Here is an 18,888-nt window from a genome sequence, read left to right as displayed (position 1 = left end):
GGAATGACGTCTTTACCACAAAGACAATGCCCTATGTAAAGAGAAAAAGTAAAGAAAACTAAGCTAAGCGTAAATTTTACTTACGAACTCCCAAAAAGGTATTTAGTTTTTTTTTCTATATAAAATCTTGAAACACATATTATATTTTTTATTTATAGTATAGTTTAAATTTATTCCCATTTGTATAATGCTGCAAAACATAGAAATAATATTCCATATTTTTTGACCCAAGCCAGTGTAGTTTATAATTCCAAGAGCATTTACCAAGGCTTTTACTAAGACAAGTAACTTCCTATACTGTCCATAATAGTATACCTACCTATATTTATCAAACGTTCAGTGAATTCTAAACTATGATAGGTAAGTGTTTGCAATTGAATATTTAGGTTATTATAATTATTTCTGGTTATTTCTTTTTCCGATGATTTTGAACACCCTATATATGCTACCTCAAGTTTGAATATTTTAACACTACCTATTTTCTGAGAAAGAAGACCTTTATAAAAAGTAACTAACTGACGTTTTCATAAGAGTAATAATACAAAAAATTCCATACTTATGTGGAGAACTTTAGACTCCCTGTATATTAAAAAATTAGTGAAATATTACGTAATCTAATCCGACATTTGTGTGAAAAATGTCTATTTGGAAATAAAACAGGTTTTAAAATACGCGCCAAATAAAGCACTTCCATCTCCGCCATATTGGAAAAGGTTGAATAGCCTTGTGTGGAGGTGGTGATGGGTGAGCATGGAGGCCCGGCCACGGCCCTGTTGCCACTTTCCAACATACCAGGTGTGACGTATTAAAAATAAAGTGCGGATTTTTATTCTGGGCTTTTTTGTTTTTATTTATTTTCTTAAGAACGACTTCAAATTTTTCGAAAGTGAGATAGCAGAAAATTCTAGAATTAATTGCTTTATTCAATTATGCTAATTCCAAAATATAGTGAAAGAGCCCATTGCCGACTTCGTATTAATGTTTGTTCCATGTACCTACAGACTTTTCACCTCAGTACCTTTATAGTCCAGGGGGCAGTGCATTTTTTTGTAGTTATTTTCGTTACTTATTATACCGGGTTTGTCTCAAAAATGGTTCACTCCTATAGTTTTTTTATTTTTTTCAGATAAAAGAACGAGATTTGGTATGTTAGTATGACAAACTAAGATTTATTAACGTATTGAATCGTTTTTGTTCACTTCCTGTTTTGCCGGAAATGACAACAACTTTTGATTTTTAAATGACACCGTCGGTATTTTTTTACTTTATTCGATAGAAAATGACACTCTGAATAGAATGACATATATACTATGTCAACTTTTGATATTCTCGCATATGGTTTATTTGAAATTGTAACATGCGGTTCATAACGACAATTTAACTAGAAATACCAAGTGTGTAGTACCAAATTATTCGTAAAAAAATGCTTTTTCCAAATATGCTAATGAGCCACCCTGGTTCATTTGAAAAAATTAAGATATGATTAAAAATACGGATTTATGTATCTACTAACCGGTCAGGACAAGACACGAAGAACATTAGACGATCAAATCTATTTTTCCAAGTCTCATTGAATTTCAAAAGTTGACATATGATATATTATTCTATTCAGAATGTCATTTCCTATGGAATAAAGCAAAAATCGGTGTATTTTTGCCATTTAAAAATCAAAAGTTGTAGTAATTTCCGGTGAAACAGGAAGTGACTAATAACAATTATTGAATACGTCAATCAATCCTAATTTATGTCACATACTAACATACCAAATCTCGTTTTTTTATCTGAAAAAAAATATAAAAGTTATAGGGGTGAGCTACTTTTAAAACGCACCCGGTATAAAAAGTATGTTCGGATGTGGTGACTAGGGCATTCAATCCCGAAAGAAATTTTCAATCCCGGGATTTCGGGATTATAATTTTTCGATCCCGGGATCCCGGGATTGGTCCGGGGATTCACGAAAAAATTAATTACGTTGGAATTATATTATATTTTCTTTCTTTACAAAATTTTATTGAACAAAAAAAACATTAACATAAATTAAACGTCATCCCCATTATAAAACAACATAACATATAAGTTTATTTAACAAAAAAAAACATAAAAGGAACTAAAATATACATTTTTTATTTAATTTACATAACCAATCGAATACAGCATAATACAGGATTACTAAGAGATACTAAAATAACAACTTATGCAGTAACAAAGATGAGGATCTAAACTTGTTTTTTTTGGTTTTTGAAAAAATTTCTTAAAAAAAACAAGCCGATCAAGAGTATTATCACTCAAACTAGATCTTCATCATCTTCAAACTTGATCAAACATTCAGGGTTGTTTATAAGCGCATATTGTACTATCATGAAAGATTTGTGTACGACTTAAATTAAGGAAAAAAAAAGGATGAATCCCGAAAATCCCGGGATTAAAGAAAAGACAATCCCGGGATTTCGGGATTGAAAAAATGTTGTGGATCCCGGGATCCCGGGAAACGGGATCCCGGGATTGAATGCCCTAGTGGTGACATTAAATGACAATTTGTGAAATTTTCGTATTATCTACTATATTTAATTGATATGTACTTCGTATTTTCATATTTAAGTTTATGCTATTTAGTAAACCTTATTTTATGGTAGGTATGAGGAAATGTAATATTTAAATTCATTAAATACATGAATAGCTCAAACTCGCAAATTTACATTTTAGTCGTGTAATTTTATGTCAGTTTCAAAGCTGAGCAAATAAGTAATTACTTAAATTATACTATTACTTGAAATATAGGTATTTCTGTATAGAGTTACATTAATAATATTTTTCTTGAATTAGACAAAGGTATATTTTATTTTATTGGATTCCAGCCAAATACTTTTTTGAAAAAATTGTTTTATTCAAACAGCTAGTAACTAACTTAACTAAAAAATATTACATTAATTAAAATTCCAATAAAAACTTACCAAATGAAAACCAAATTATATTACCATAGAAACGCGTTTTGAGCTTTGAGCTTGAAATTCACTATATTTTCATGTTTTCTTTTAAATTTTCTCTCCAACGGTATGGGAATTTGGAAAAGTATAAACGGGATTAACCATTTTAGAACAAACAAAATGTTTTATGAAGAATGCATTTTTCTGAAAATGTCAATAATAAAAAAGTTTTTCCTCTTATAATAACAATCGGGAGACATACTATATAGTGTTTAGTCACTCATCTGCAGTGGACATCAATTATTATAGATAAACCATAAGCGTTTATGACATGAGCTGTCAATTGCTGAAAATAGTGGAGTTCTTAATTTATTTAAAAATTAATTTTCTGTATACATTTTTCCGTAAAATTTTCTAAAACTTGATAGTTATTTTCTTATTTGGGGCAAAGACGATCTGGAGAAATCAGACATCATTAAAATAATTAGTTCAGTAATTTCAATTACTGCAATTGTTCGGCTGAAACCGCAATATACAAAAATTTAATGTTTGAATAGTCATATTATCAAATATTTAACTAATATAATCGATACATTTAATTCCTTTGGCAATGAGGAACGCTTTACAGATATACCGTTTTGTTTTCTATTGTATTAGATTTTCCTCTATTTCATCTTGGTCACATTGCTTTCATTGGAACTGCAATTAGGGAATTTTATTTGAAGAAATATTTGCACCGTAATGTTTATTGTAATAAATCAACAGGACGGATAATAACTGAAACCGTTAATTGGAGCATTGAAATGTTTGTAATATTTTGGGTCAACTAAAGTTCGATTGCGATTGATACAAATTAATCAAGACCTTTCTTTGTAATGATTTAATGCATATTTGTGATTCAGTTCAGAAGTCCTAATGATTTTACATTTATTTAAATAAGGAATGTTTCTACATGTCTCAAATTTTCGGCTGATGACAACATGGTAGTACGTGAAATAGGAGGTTCCAATCCGTTGGTGATAATTATCATAAATATGCGAGCTACAAGTGCGTGGATTACATGTGCACACGAGCCAGCTGAAAGGTTGATTCTCGCTATACCTTCCATATCAGCTCCCTCCCGTTTCCCTTCCGTTTACATACAATATTATATCATGTAAATGAATAAGACAATGCACACTATCCGTTTCGTTTCCCTTCCGTTCCATATCCTTTCCTTCCATACATTTTTTTTTGGAGGACGGACTGAATCGTATCGGAAACAGCGTTGTCAAGATCTTACATTTGTACTAGCTCTGGTAAAATATTGCTGATGTTTATTTGTTCTTATTTCGCCTCTTTTAAATCTATTCAATTTTTGAAATGATACAAATTTTTAAAATAAAACTTTAGTAATGACATAAATTGTCCAATAAAAAGTATGGAACTAATACGGAACGGAATAAGCTTACGTATAGCGTCTATACAATAAAAAATACGGAACGGATATGGAATGGAAACGGAAGGTATAGTGAGAATCAACCTTAATACATCAAATATCGCAGGTGTGTTGCGGGGGAACTATAAATGTTTGTAAAAAATGTCTATACCGATGTGGCGGATTCATCTCTCCAAAAAAATCCTTTATGGGTATTTCACCACTGCACTGCAATGGTGAAACATCTAGACCCTTAAATGTTAGAATTAAAGAACATAAAGATTATTTAAGAAAGGGAGATTTTCACAAATCTAAGATTTGTCAGCATTCTTGGGGCACAGGGCACAGAATAAATTTTAATAACGCCAAAATTATAATGAAAGAAGCGATAGCCTCTAAAAGAAATATAAAAGAGGTTTTTTTAATTCAATCTAACAAAAATAAATGTATTTCTCATGCATCTGTAGATGTTAGTAATGTATGGCAATCGCTTCTTTGATTTTAAAGAACATAAATAAACATAACATATGTAAAATTTAAAAATATTCATACAGAAAGTTTGGGGCTTTTTGGTTTTACCTTATTAAGTAATCGTTATCAGGTAGTAATTGTTAATTTTGAAGTGGAACTTGATATAATGTCATTTTAACAGAACGTCAACGGTTTCTTGTAGACGTATCTGTTTTCAAAAGTAAAGTGTTCTCGAATAGTTAAATTTAAATATTTTATATAGTTTTTTTCTTTATTCTTTGTATTTTTTCTTTTTGCTTCCGACGACGGAAAGAGATAAACTTTCCGAAACGTTAAGCATTTTTTTCTTTGTTAGGCAAATTTGTATAACTGTAAACATAACTTCTGACAAGCAGTGTCCGTTTAGGTTTAACGCATAAGTGTTTACAAAAAATTATTAATCTATTTTGTAGATTTTCCTGCAGTTCAGTGGCGAAATACCCATAAAGGATGTTTTTGGAGATATAAATGTTTGAACAATTCAAATGGATCTAAATTTTTTTGTATATATACACCATGTCCCCGGATTATCTTTACAAGAGGAAAAACCTTTTTTATTATTGACATTTTGAGAAAAATGCATTTTTCATAGAAATGTTTGCTTGTTCTAAAATGGTTAATCTCGTTTATCCTTTTTCAAATTTCCGTACCGTTTTCAAAAAAATTAAAGAAAAAACATGAAAATATGGTTGGATTTAAGTCCTAAAAATCAAAAGGCGGTGGTAATATCAGTTCGAATTCATTCTTTGATAGATGGTTATTATTAACGTCATATTTTTTGCTGTTGTTAAAATATCACATTTTCCGATAACTATTATCACACTTTCCGAAAATAAATTTTGTGCTTCTTTAACACTTTAAAACAGCAAAAATGTTTTTCTACCATTAACAATCTATCAAAGAATGAAAAGGAAATTGTATTACCATTGAATTGCGTTTTGATTTATAGGACTTCAAGGAAAGAGTTAGGAAATAATTCAACCATATTTTCATGTTTTTGTTTTATTTTAACGTCATATTTTTTGCTGTTGCTAAAGTATCACATTTTCGCAAGCACAAAAAATGGGCACCTTAAAATTTTAATGAATTTTAAAGTTTTATATATTTTGTTTTAGTAGGCCGATTTTGATGATTTTTTAAGCAAAATGTAGCTCTAAATTATTTCACTTTTTAGTGTCTTTTTCTAAATGAATGTCCATATGTCAATTATACGTGTTAGTTACAGTCATTTTATCATCTAAGTACCTACATCCTTTATCGACAGTTTGTTTTTTGGTTCATCTCAATAGCTTTATTTTTGTTGGACATATTCGCTTTGGAAGAAGAGACTAACATTTTTTCGAAATTTTTACATTAAAACCATGCCATGGTTTTGGTGCTAGTTAACAAACACAACAATTTTATTATTGCCGACATTCATCTACAATTTAGAAGAATAAAATTTCGATACCTTCTGCTGGCTGTTTCATACTGTTGTGTCACACATGGTGAAAAAAAATCAGTTAACAATCAATCACTAGGTAGAAAGTGCAACTTACAACGAAAAAAAAACAAGCGGTAGGAAATAAAATTAATTCTCCGCCGTCGGTATATAACACATCGATATGTTTGACGTCTTGTTCTTACCAGACACGGTGACTACCTCATTGTTCCAGCTCGCGCGGTGATATATGAACGTGAGTAGCAGGCTGCGCTATGACAAGCAGTATCCATTGTTCGCGACGGGCGGCCCACAACCACCGTAAAGCGTAATGAAGACAAATTTTCCACGTTTCGTTTTCTCGTCGTTTTGCTTCTTTTGGCCGCCGCCGATTGGCTTTGATTGCGGCGCGGTACCACCGGACATTGGACATCTGAATTAGAAACAATCGCGCCCGATGGGAACAAACCGATCGATGCTGTCGCTGTGCAGATATCGAAACGATCCATCTCTGCGATGGCTATCGCAAGTAATTGATCGTTAGTTATTCTTGCTTTGTAAAGCGGTTCAATATGCCGGTATCAGTACACTGATAAAAAAGATAGACTTGAACTAAAGTCGTCATCGTTCTTGAAAAAAAAATTAGTGGCAAGAGAATGTATTTTAGCGTGAAAGAAAATATTTTGCCTGAAGAAAAACTCTCTTAACTCAAGAAAACTTGTTCTCTTGAAAAATTCGAAAATTTCTCTTGAATCTATTTTCATTCAACCAAGTGCAAGTTACTTTGTTTTAAGATAATAAGAAAAATACGGTAGGAAGTACTTTATTCAAGAAACATGGCAATTTTTCCAATAGCTAAATACTCTTTTGATCAAAAATAATGACACCAAAGTCGCACATCATAGTACGCATGGGTTTTGTTGCTTGGAATTTTCCACTTGGAATTTTGCATAATTTGCTTTTTAAACGCATATCGTATAACAAATTAGTGATCGTTATTAACATGCATTTGTCATTTTTTATGGAAAAATTTTAGGATATATGGATTCTTTAAAGGAGTTTCTGAACAAATGGAAATTAGAAATTAGAGCATTTATTTGCTATATTTGAAGGTAAGAGACATTTACTTAATGCACCTGTTTAGATAATGCATGCGTGACTATAGATAGAATAAGAATATAGGTATCGATTTTTTTATGCAAATAATAACAAAAATTTTAGAATTTCAAGTCGTCGTATTAAAAAATTCAAAATGTCAACAAAGCTTATAATTTTAATAATTTATTTGCTTTACTTTGATTAATCGTGATGTAACATTTTTTTTGTAATTTGTAGAGTGATGAACCACCCCAAAAAATACCAAGGTGTGAAGAAGCAGAAATAACTATACTATCGAGGAAAATAATATCACTTTACTTACTACAGACCAGGAAAACCTAAATTTATCAGAAAATAATATACCTCCTAATACGCCTGTATATGATGTATAGACTTCTCTTAGATCAAAATAAATTTTAGTTGAGTCAATGGTATTCGCTATTGGTTTAAGAAAAGTGTCTCTTTAATCAAGAAATGTCCCTTTTCAATCAGGAATTTTTGGATGAATCAAAGAAACTATTGTTCTTGTAGCAAGAACTTCTTTGCATATTAATTATGGGTCAAGAGTGAAATACTTTGGACAGATAGATTCTTCTATTCTCTAAAGTAATTTTTTAAAGCTTATGAAAAGATTAATAATTAATGCTTTGGGCAAAGAAACGTCGTTCTTAGCCCTATTGAAAAGCACCAATCTTTTGGGTCAAAGTCATAATGATTTCGACTGAGAGATCCTTTTTTTCAGTATGATCGTACACTGTCCGCCAATAACTTTGCAACAAATGGAAAAATGTACAGTGTGGCCCAAATTGGACGCTTTTAAAGGGAAATATCCTTTTTATAGGAGATAGCAACGAGACAACTAGAGCGCAGTCGTCAGCGTATTGAAGGTCCGTGATGAATTTTGTACGTGTTTTTGCCCTGAGTCTCTAAAGCTACACGCACACTGGTGCGATCACGGCCGCGATCACGATCACGATCAGGGCAGCGATAACATGAGCGATCATTCTAGCACACACCAACGCGTTCACGTTCACCGCCGTACCTGTATGTAGTGCGCCATCCTGTAGGTATACACAGGTACAAATTAAAAATGTGAATTATGTATACCGAAAAAAAAATATTCTTAAATATTTACCTACAATATTTAAACTTAAACAATAAAAATGTATACATATGTACTATCCAATCCAATTGCAATTCCAATTTTGTCTCGAACTTTTTATTTTTAATTCTATTATTTTTGTTACTTGGATCGGATAAATCATATAGAATTTTGTGTATTTTTATAGCGTTAATTAGCTGCTCTGTTAACTCCATTTCTAAATTTCAACAAACACACAAAATAACGAAAAATTCCTATCAACTGGGCCGCGATCACGCGATCAAACTCGACAAGTTGAATTTGATCGCCACCGCGGAATAGAACGCCGCCAGGCCGCTTCGTTTCCAAAACTCGATCGCGCCAATGTGAAACGGCTCAAGGTGCGTATTCATTATCCGAACGAACGAACGAACGAGCAAGCGAACGAATGGAATTCGGTATATTTGGACGGTGGACCGAACGCATGCGGTCGTTCGTTTGTTCGTTCGCTCGGCCATCCGTTTCGAGTCGGTACATCAACGGCGTTCGCAAACGAATGGGTTAAGGTGTTTTCGTTTGGTTCTAAAATCCGGTCCCGTCCATAATACTACTGAACGAACGAATGAACATTCGTTCGTTCGTTCGAATAGTGAATACGCACCTTCATATGTATTCTTCAGCAACTTTTGGCCACGGCCGCGTGGAGATTGTGATCGCGGCCGTGATCGCACCAGTGTGCGTACAACTTTATTGTTGAACAGACCGCGCGCCGTCGTATCTGTATCTATTGCCCAATCCTCTCTCCTGTAGTTTGCTGTCCACTAATGGAGAGCGCTGCCATGAATATGTTGAATTAGAGAGGCGCTAAGACACATCCCTACCTAACTTCTATATTTGTTAGTAAGGGATCGCTCAGTGATCCATGATGGTGACATTCTTGACTGACACTGTAAGAAATTTGTTGGGTACTCCGAACTTTTTCATTGCCCAAAGTGCATCTCTGTTCAGAAAGTCTTTTGTTAGGTCGATGAATGCAACATAAAGTTTAGACTGCTGCTCTTTTACTTTTTTCTGTAGTTGACGGATGGGGAATATGGAATCGATTGTGCCGCGGTTGGTGCAAAAACCCGTTTGCTATTTTGGGAGGATTTCTTTCTATATGTGGGTGCAGGTGGTTTAACATAATTTTTGCAAGAATTTTTCCTCCGATAGCCAGTAATGAAATTCCCCGGTAGTTTCCGCAGTCTGATGCACTTCCGGTTGATGATGAAAACGCCTTGCGTAACCATCTTCTGATGCGCGTCAAATACTCGTCAGCGAATAATGGCAGTATAAACGTGATTGAACCAATAACAGTATGGTCTTCATTATGAAGACTTTATACGGAGGATATTTTCTCTCTTCTATACAAAAGGGCCGTATGAAAAACCTACGACAGCCCTTGAAATCGACAGAGATCACTCGCGCATTTGACATATAATTAGAAATCGTCTTTTAAACTTACTTAGGCTTAATGATGTGAGTTTATAGACGTTCCGTAAAAGGCCAGAGGAAGATCAAAGAAAACATCGCTAGTTTTTTTTTTCTTTAAATTTTTTCTTTTGCTTTTGCGAATGGGATGAATATGTTGAAGATTTTCTTTCTTTTTCGAGAGCCCATACGAAACTTTTTTTTGATAAAGGAAACCAAAGCACTAGTTAGGTAATAACTTTTAGGGTTTAACGATGGAATTGAAAAGGGCAAAAGCAAAGTTGACGGTACGTCTTTTAAACTCTTTTAGCCGATAATTTACTTCAAAATAAGGTTTCCGTAAATGTATCTTAATTATCTTGACGTATTCTAAATTATTTGATAGAGTTCAAGCTTCTTCTGAAACAGGAATTACTTGACGTCATTTGTAAAAGTAAAATCAATATTTTTCAACATTTACAATAAAGAGTACAAAATGCATTCGGAAATATAAGAAGATATGTTCAAAGAGTTAAAAGTAAAATTGATCGAATAATAATTTAAATTGCTTTCGAACATGTATAGAGTATTAGAAACTAGCTTGTAGAAGTTGATCTATTTATAATAACTACGATTAATAGTATGCATATAATAGATCGCATACACTGAGACTGCAAATTCACAATAAAAAAAGTTAAAAATAATATCTTTAAATTGCTGACCTGGATATTATTTATTTGAATCTTTCAACTGGCTCGATTTTCCTTATTCAATGTTAATTAACGCAGATCAATATTATTGCGATGAATATAATCAGATTAAATAATTTATAAAACCAGAGTCGAACTTGAAAGTATTTTAAATAGTAATTAAATAGTTTTGTTATTGTTAAGGTACCCAAAACAAAAAAAGTATAAAGTGAGGCATATCCTTGCACTCAGGAGACCGACTTCCTTCAAAACCCGAAATAAAAAATGCAGGTCCATATTTAAAAAAATTAAGTTGGCCTCTGTATCTCATAAATTATCAGCTAATTTGAAAATCTAAAGATAGTATCAGATATCCCTAATAAAGTGGCTATGAGAATCTGCAATTAGTTTTTTCATTTTCTAAAAAGTAACGACAGGCAAAATAAAACTGATTTTCAAAAAAATCCGTTTTTTTTTTCAAAAAAACTCAGGAATCCTTGGAATTTTTAAAAAAATTTTGATGGCATCTTGGGGAACATTGCCCCAGTTTAACTATCTTCGTATCTATTACGGTTTCCGAGATACCATTTTGAATATGATAAGATTATGAATACAATTAAATCAACCTAAGACGGCGAACCGTATTTAGAGGACGTTTGAATGTTTGAAAATAAAAAGATGGTCGATAAAATAAAACTGATTTCTTATGGGAGAGATGTACAGCCAAAAAGTCATTCAACACAGATTAATAAAAATGTGAGACAACCTATTAATAATAGTATTTTTTTGAATCCATGTAGTCCTCTCTCATCAATATAAAAAGCGTACGTCGTAAAACTACTGAAATCGGCAGAGATCACTCGCGCACTTCACATAACTGATTTAGGCTTAATGACGTACGTTTATATAGTTGTAAAAGATCAGAGGAAGATCAAAAAAAAACTCGCTCGTTTTTTCCTCTATTTTTTCTTTTGCTTTTTTCTGTTAATCTTTAGAGGCTATGGCGAGTGGCCACAACGAATGGAATGAATATTCTGGGAAATATTGGCGGCAGAAGATTTTCTTTCTTTTTCGAGACCGCACACGGAACTTTTTTTGATAAAGGAAAGCAAAGCGTTGGCGGAATGGTTACGTAATAACTTTTATCATGGCACGATGGAATTTCAAAGGGCAAAAGCTAAGTTGACTGCACGTCTTTTAAAGTCATTGAATCGATAATTTACTTCCAAATAAGGTTTTCGCAAATGTATTTTAATTATCTTGACGTATTCTAACTACTTGATAAAGTTCAAGTTTCTTCTGAAACAGGAATGACTATACAGGGTGTTTCAAAACAAATGCGAAAAACTTCAGGGGGCGATTCCTTGTTCAAAATAAAGGGTAGTTTGCTTCATAAACGTTAGGTCAAAAGTCAACCATTAGGGAGATATCGCGGTACAAAGATGGCGGAAAAATAATGTTTTTATTTTTTATCTTGAAAACGAAAACAGATAGTCTAATGAAATTTTATGGGAGCATTACTGTTACGAAAACACACTTTCTGGTAATTTTTTCACTTTTTTAAAATGAGTGGAAGGGGTTGAAATAAACTACCCTTATCATTCTTGTTAACGAAATTTAAAGAAAAATCTTATCAAACACATGCAAAAAACTTGATTTGGATAGCTTGGTTTATTTAGAAACGTTTTTATCTCTTGTGTTTCTTTGATACCGATTTGAAATTAAAAAATAACATGTAAAGCATTACATATCAGGATCAAAAACATTTTTAGATAAAGAATCTAGTGATAATAACGATAATAATAAGAATCTAGATAATAACGTGTTGCAGTAGAGTAATGTCAATAAAATAATATTAGAAACATCCTAAAAAGTGACAGCGGCCGACTAGATTTTTTCCTAAAAAAAATTAGAGCAGCCCACTAGATTCTTTATCTAAAAATGTTTTTTGTCCTGATATGTAATGCTTTACATTTTATTTTTTAATTTCAAATCGGTGAGTTTTATCAAAAAAATACAAGAGATAAAAAAGTTTCTAAACAAACTAAACTATCCAAATTAATTTTTTTGCATGTGTTTGATAAGCTTTTTTTTAATTTCGTTAACAAGAATGATAGGGGTAGTTTATTTCAACACCTTCCACTCATTTTAAAAAAGTGAGAAAATTACCAGAAAGTATGTTTTCATAACAGTAATGCTTCCATAAAATTTCATTAGTCTATCGTTTTTCGTTTTCAAGATAAAGAATAAAAGCATTATTTTTCCGCCATCTTTGTACCGCGATATCTCCCTAATGGTTGACTTTTGACCCAACGTTTACAAAGCAAACTACCCTTTATTTTGAACAAGGAATCACCCCCTGAAGTTTTTCGCATTTGTTTTGAAACACCCTGTATATTTTGAAGTAAAATTGATAAATTTATCTAAGAAGTCTCGTGGTTATGGATCTCATGGCCTGGAAGAAAAAATTATGAATACAGTAAAATACAACATTACATGTAACCGTATTTAGAGGGGATCTGCATTAAATACAGATACAAATATTCAGTATCTTTGAAAACCTAAAGATAGTCGATGAAATAAAACTGATTTCTTATGGTCTAGAGATGTACAGCCAAAAAGTCATTCAACACAGATTAACAAAATGTGAGACAACCTATAAATAATAGTATTTTTTTGAATCCATGTAGTCCTCTCTCATCAATATAAAAAGCGTATGTCGTACATAACCACTGAAATCGGCAGAGATCACTCGCGCACTTGACATATAATTAAAAGTCGTCTTTAAAACTGATTTAGGCTTAATGACGTACGTTTATAAAATTGCAAAAGGTTAGAGGAAGATCAAAGAAAAAGTCACTCGTTTTTTCCTCTATTTTTTCTTTTGCTTTTTTCCGTTAAGCTTTACAAACCATGGCGAGTGGTCACGACGAATGGGATGAATATGCTGGGAAATGTTGACGGCAGAAGATTTTCTTTCTTTTTACGATGGAATTAAAAGGGCAAAAGCGAAGTTGGCTGCAAGTCTTTTAGAATCTTTGACTCGATAATTTTCTTCAAAATAAGGGTTTCGCAAATATATTTTAATTATCTTGACGTATTCTAAATTACTTGATGATAGAGTTTAAGCTTCTTCTGAAACAGGAATGACTATATTTTGTAGTAAAGTTGATAATTTTTTTCTAAAAAGTCTTGTGATTATGGATTTTAAGACCCGGAAGAGAAAATTATGAATACAGTTAAATACAACATAAGATGCGAACCGTATTTAGAAGGAGTCTGCCTTAAAATACTGAAATTGCCAATACAAAAAAACATTTCGAAATACCTGTACTAAAAAGAGTTTCCTTTTGAAAACGCAAACGGTTTATTTGAAACATGAATTTTAATTTTTTACCGAATATTGGAACGCAAATTGACTTTTACCGTTTACTATGGAAGAATGGAATTTAAAATGACAAACAAAAAATGTAAAACAGATTTTTTAATAATTTCAACTAGTATTTCGCTTCCAAATATGAGAGTATGATTTTAATTTGAAAATTAAATTTTAATTCAAAAACGTCATTTCGTGATGTCCTACCATAAAAGAGATTTACATAATTCAAAAAGAATATGCTCTAAAGGACATTTTAGTCTTTTGAGTTGGTATTTAGATCCAATAGAAGCTTTTATAAAAATAATTTTAATTATATTAAAATACCGATTTGGAAATATTAAAAGTAAAGTAATCAAAAGTCTCTGATGTCTATATGTTCAGAAATATCTTATATCCAAACTCATAATGTTTTTATATAAATCTAATTGAAAGAAATATTAATCAAATGAAAATTTAGGATTTAAGATATATTTTTGTGCCTTTGAGTTAGTTCTTTACTCCAATATAAGATAATGAAAATGTAATTTTAATTTGGATAATTTATTAGAATTATTTTATGAGGTTTTAAGATGATAAAGATCTCTTTTCAATATAAATAGGTATATAGGTATTATAAATATAAGATATTTTTTCAAAAACAACCCCAATGAAATTTTTTGGATTTTTTAGATATCTTTATAAAAAAATTGGCGCCGGTAGTTCTTTTAGTTACAAAGTAAAGGAATTTTTCCAATTTTGGTCCGCGGTTATTTCCCCTATCGGCCACCTGGGGTCGCGTCCGATGGGAGTTTGGAGTTCTCTACACCAGGGCCGTTCCTGGCGAGCGTGCAGTGCGTGCACGCACGTGGGCGCAACATTTTGGGGGCGCAAAATCAAAGTGTCAATCAGTACTTTGTAATAAAAAACCTATACGCTTTCTTGTTAATAAACAAATACTTAAACATACATCATAGGATAAAGTTTGCTTAGCGTCTTTTTTGCGTTGACCGCACCGAATAAACAAGTCTAGGGCAATCTTTCGGCAACACATTGATCTCATCTATTTATTTTTCATTTTATTTATTTTATGGAAAGCACTGTTCATTAAAATGTTGTATCCTATGTTATAGGACTTGTTTCTCTCTACAATTTCCTGTCTGACAATGTACCGTTTGTGTCGGGGAAGGGATCATAGTTTCATAGTTGTCGATTTTCGACAGAAATCAGTACATGTATATTATTTCGTATATTTTTCATTTTATTGATTTTATGGAAAGCACTGTTCATTAAAATGTTGTATCCTATGTTATAGGGCTTGTTTCTCTCTACAATTTCCTGTCTCACAATGTACCGCTTGTGTCGGGGAAGGGATCATAGTTTCATAGTTGTCGATTTTCGACACAAATCAGTACATGTATATTATTTCGTATATATTTCATTTTATTGATTTTATGGAAAGCACTGTTCATTAAAATGTTCTATCCTATGTTATAGGGCTTGTTTCTCTCTACAATTTCCTGTCTCACAATGTACTGTTTGTGTCGGGGAAGAGATTTCGGTTTTTGGTTTGACGACAGGGGGGTGCCGAGGAATTTTTCGAAAAATTTTGGAAAATCGATTTTGCTTATTTCGTAATATGTTGTAGCGTTGAATGTGTACTTTACAAAACCGTATCGTTTTTGAGATTGACACTTTTTATTCCAGAGATATATGGTGTTAAATGTTTCGGAAAACAGAAAAAAATATTTCTTTTTTAGATTTTCTCAAATAACTCGAAATCTGTTAGAGATATCGGAAAATGGCTTTCGGCAATCAATTCTACATAAAATGAACTATAAGTGAGCATATTTTAGTTGCGATCCGAGAGATTTCGGTTTTTGACAAAATCGGCAGGACGGTGCCGAGGAATTTTTTCGAAAAATTTTGGAAAAATTTCGAAAATTGATTTTGCTTATTTCGTAATATGTTGTAGCGTTGAATGTGTACTTTACAAAACTGCATCGTTTTTGAGATTGACACTTTTTGTTCCAGAGATATATGGTGTTAAATGTTTCGGAAAACAGAAAAAAATATTTGTTTTGTAGTGAAATTAAAAAAAATTTTTTTTTGCCGATCTTAATAGCCTAGGTACCATACCTGTTGGTATGGTTGGCTAAAAAAGAATAAAACACAATTTACATACATTTTTTAACTAGTTTGGGTAATAATTTTTAGTAAGTATGTTAATTAAACTACTGAGTAAAAAAAATATACATTTCCGTCATTTTTACGTAAAAAAGATTTGTTGGTAAAATTCGCTACTTAATATTAGTTATATTTTAAAGCAAGATATTTTGATATGTATGATGTTCTGTTATAATTTTCATGTTCCTAGAAGAATACAGGTGTCTACATTAGAACAGTTATAGATTATTAGAATACTAGAACAGATATAATGAATGTCTACACTTTTATGGCGGGTTAGTTCCTTGAAAAAAGTCTGGGGTTTTTCAAGAAACAGAAAAAATATGATTTGCAATTTTCACAGTTTAAATCAGACACATCCATCATAAATAGAATTTACTAAATCTATACTATATATATATTACTATATTTTCTACATAGAAGATCTTTAACTAAATTGTTTTCCAAGTAATTTAATGTATATGAAACTTTAAAAAAGGAATCAGTAGGTGTTTATCAATTTTAGTTTTTAATATAAGTTCTAATAATTACTACACAAAAAATCTATATAGTTAACAAAAAATTACTTGTTGAAGTTTATCGGTGTAATATTGAATCATCCTGTGTACTTAGCTACTTACTTTAATATAAATAAGTGCAAATATTTAGAGCGCATGATTTTTTAAAAAATACGATATTTTTCTGAAAAAAATTGTAAAAAAGTGTTTAGTTAAAAAACATAATATCTACATAACATGGCAACATAGGCAGTAGATTGAATTTACAAGAAAGCCAGTAGTTCTCAAAATTTAAACAAAAAATATATATTTTATTAATTTTCAAATAAAAATAACTCGGTTATTTTAGACTTATTTGAAAAAGGGTAAAGAGAAAGTATGTTTCTTTTATCAAGAACTACCAGCCATGAAAATATTTGCACTTGTTTAAAACTCATCCTGTTTTTTATAAAAATAATTTTAACTCTATTTCTCTAAAAAATCTTTATTAGGGAATATACAGGGTGAGTCTTAAAGAAATGCAAATATTTTCAGAGCTGTTAGATCTCCATAAAAGATACATATTTTTTTTCTTTGCCGTTTTTCAAATAAATCCAAAATAACTCAGCTATTTTATTTTGAAAATAAAAAAAAAACGTATTTTTTGTTTAAATTTTGAGAAGCACTGGAGGTTTTCTGGGATTTCTTTCTTGTAAATTTAATATACCAACTATGTTGCCATATTATCAAGAAATTATGTTTTTTAACTAAAATCTAAAAAAATCCAAATTTAAAAAAAAACATAGACGTGTTTCTGCAGTCGAAATATACCTCTATATATACAAATACTTATAGTCTAAACGCATATGGTAAAATAATAAAACTTTTCAACTCTAGCAGCACGGTTTTCTTTACATTTTCATGCAAAAATCGGGAAAATCGTGAGCTAATTTAACACACTATTTGCAATTAAAACAATAATTTTGAGCATATAAGGAACTTTTTATACATATCATATTTATTTATGTGAATAGTTTATAAACACGAGCACCTTAACTAAAACGGCAACATTCAGTATGTTTCGACAAAAAAAGCTTTTATACAAATATGGTTTATTATGTATATTGGCTGGCAATAGTTTTTAGGGATCATTTTTTTTATTTTTATTATTTAATAAATTATAGAGGGAAAATCTTTTTGAATGATGATCTATGAAAAATGAGAGTCCTTACATGATTTTTTTGGAAAATTTGGTATTTTTCGAAAAGAAAATTGTAAAAATGTTTTTAGTTAAAACATAATACGGCAACATAGGGAATAGATTAAATTTACAAGAAAGAAAACTCAGTGGTTTTTAATTTTCAAATTAAAATAACTTGGTTATTTTAGACTTATTTAAAAAACGGCAAAGAGAAAATATGTTTCTTTTATCGAGAACTACCAGAAAATATTTGCACTTACTTAAGACTCAACCTGTATATTATTATATCTACATCTTTAAAAAAAACATTTATTAGGAACGTACTTAATAGATATGGTAAAATAATGAAACTTTTCGACCATGACTGCATTTCGACTGTTGTATAAGTTGCAAATTAAAAGCTATTCTTGGTATTGCTTTTTGTGCAAGATCAAGCCGAGTCTCGCTCATCATATATTATTTTAAAATCGATTCATATTAAATAGTTATTTCATTTTCTTCTATTGGAAAATCATCTGCCGAAGACTTACCTTCAACAATCAACCCACACACCGTTCGACCTCATTCAAATTTGCATATACGAAGTCCAAAACGCAAAAGTTCCTCCACAACGCGCGCGAGAATCCAATCTTTGGCGCGGTCCTTCGAACGGCGCGCCACAAAAACAAACAAAAGACGGTCGTCGTCGCCGTGCGCTCGGCCGACTCTGATTCTACTTGATTAAATCGCGGGCGTGCCGCGATTCCGCTCGATCGCACCTTAATTACTCGTTAGGCCCTGGTCCAGCGACCTCACCGAACACGTGCTTCCCAACACTATAGACCCGCCAGAAATCTATGTGCTTTACCACGCGAAGTGTACAGAAGACTGGCATTAACGGCACGTCACTCCGTTGTTCAAGGGTGACTTGATCCTAGGTACACAAGGGAGTGGTTTAAAAATGGCCACGCCCCCTGCAGCGCGTCGCTTTGCCTCATAACGGCTGTAATTGTCGGGACGTATGTATATCTGTATACGAAGACGGTTTTGTCGTAACGGACGTACATATCGATAATCTTGGAGATTTGAGAAAACGACTAGA

At 31.8% G+C, this 18,888-nt stretch overlaps 1 protein-coding gene across 1 annotated transcript in view; it reads right to left on the bottom strand.

Moving 5' to 3' along the window:
• Positions 1–18,673, bottom strand: part of LOC115886918 (paired box protein Pax-6) — a 135,229-nt gene extending 116,556 nt beyond the window's left edge. The window contains exon 1 of the mRNA XM_030906245.1: positions 18,338–18,673. The gene's annotated coding sequence lies outside the window, so the exon portion shown is untranslated. The remainder of the gene's footprint in view (positions 1–18,337) is intronic.
• Positions 18,674–18,888: the final 215 nt, after the last annotated feature.

This window comes from Sitophilus oryzae, unplaced genomic scaffold, assembly GCF_002938485.1.
Source record: "Sitophilus oryzae breed Bouriz unplaced genomic scaffold, Soryzae_2.0 scaffold_535_pilon_pilon, whole genome shotgun sequence".
Lineage (NCBI taxonomy): Eukaryota > Metazoa > Arthropoda > Insecta > Coleoptera > Curculionidae > Sitophilus > Sitophilus oryzae.
Note: the sequence above shows the minus strand (reverse complement) of the source record. Positions and strands in the feature narration are given on the sequence as shown.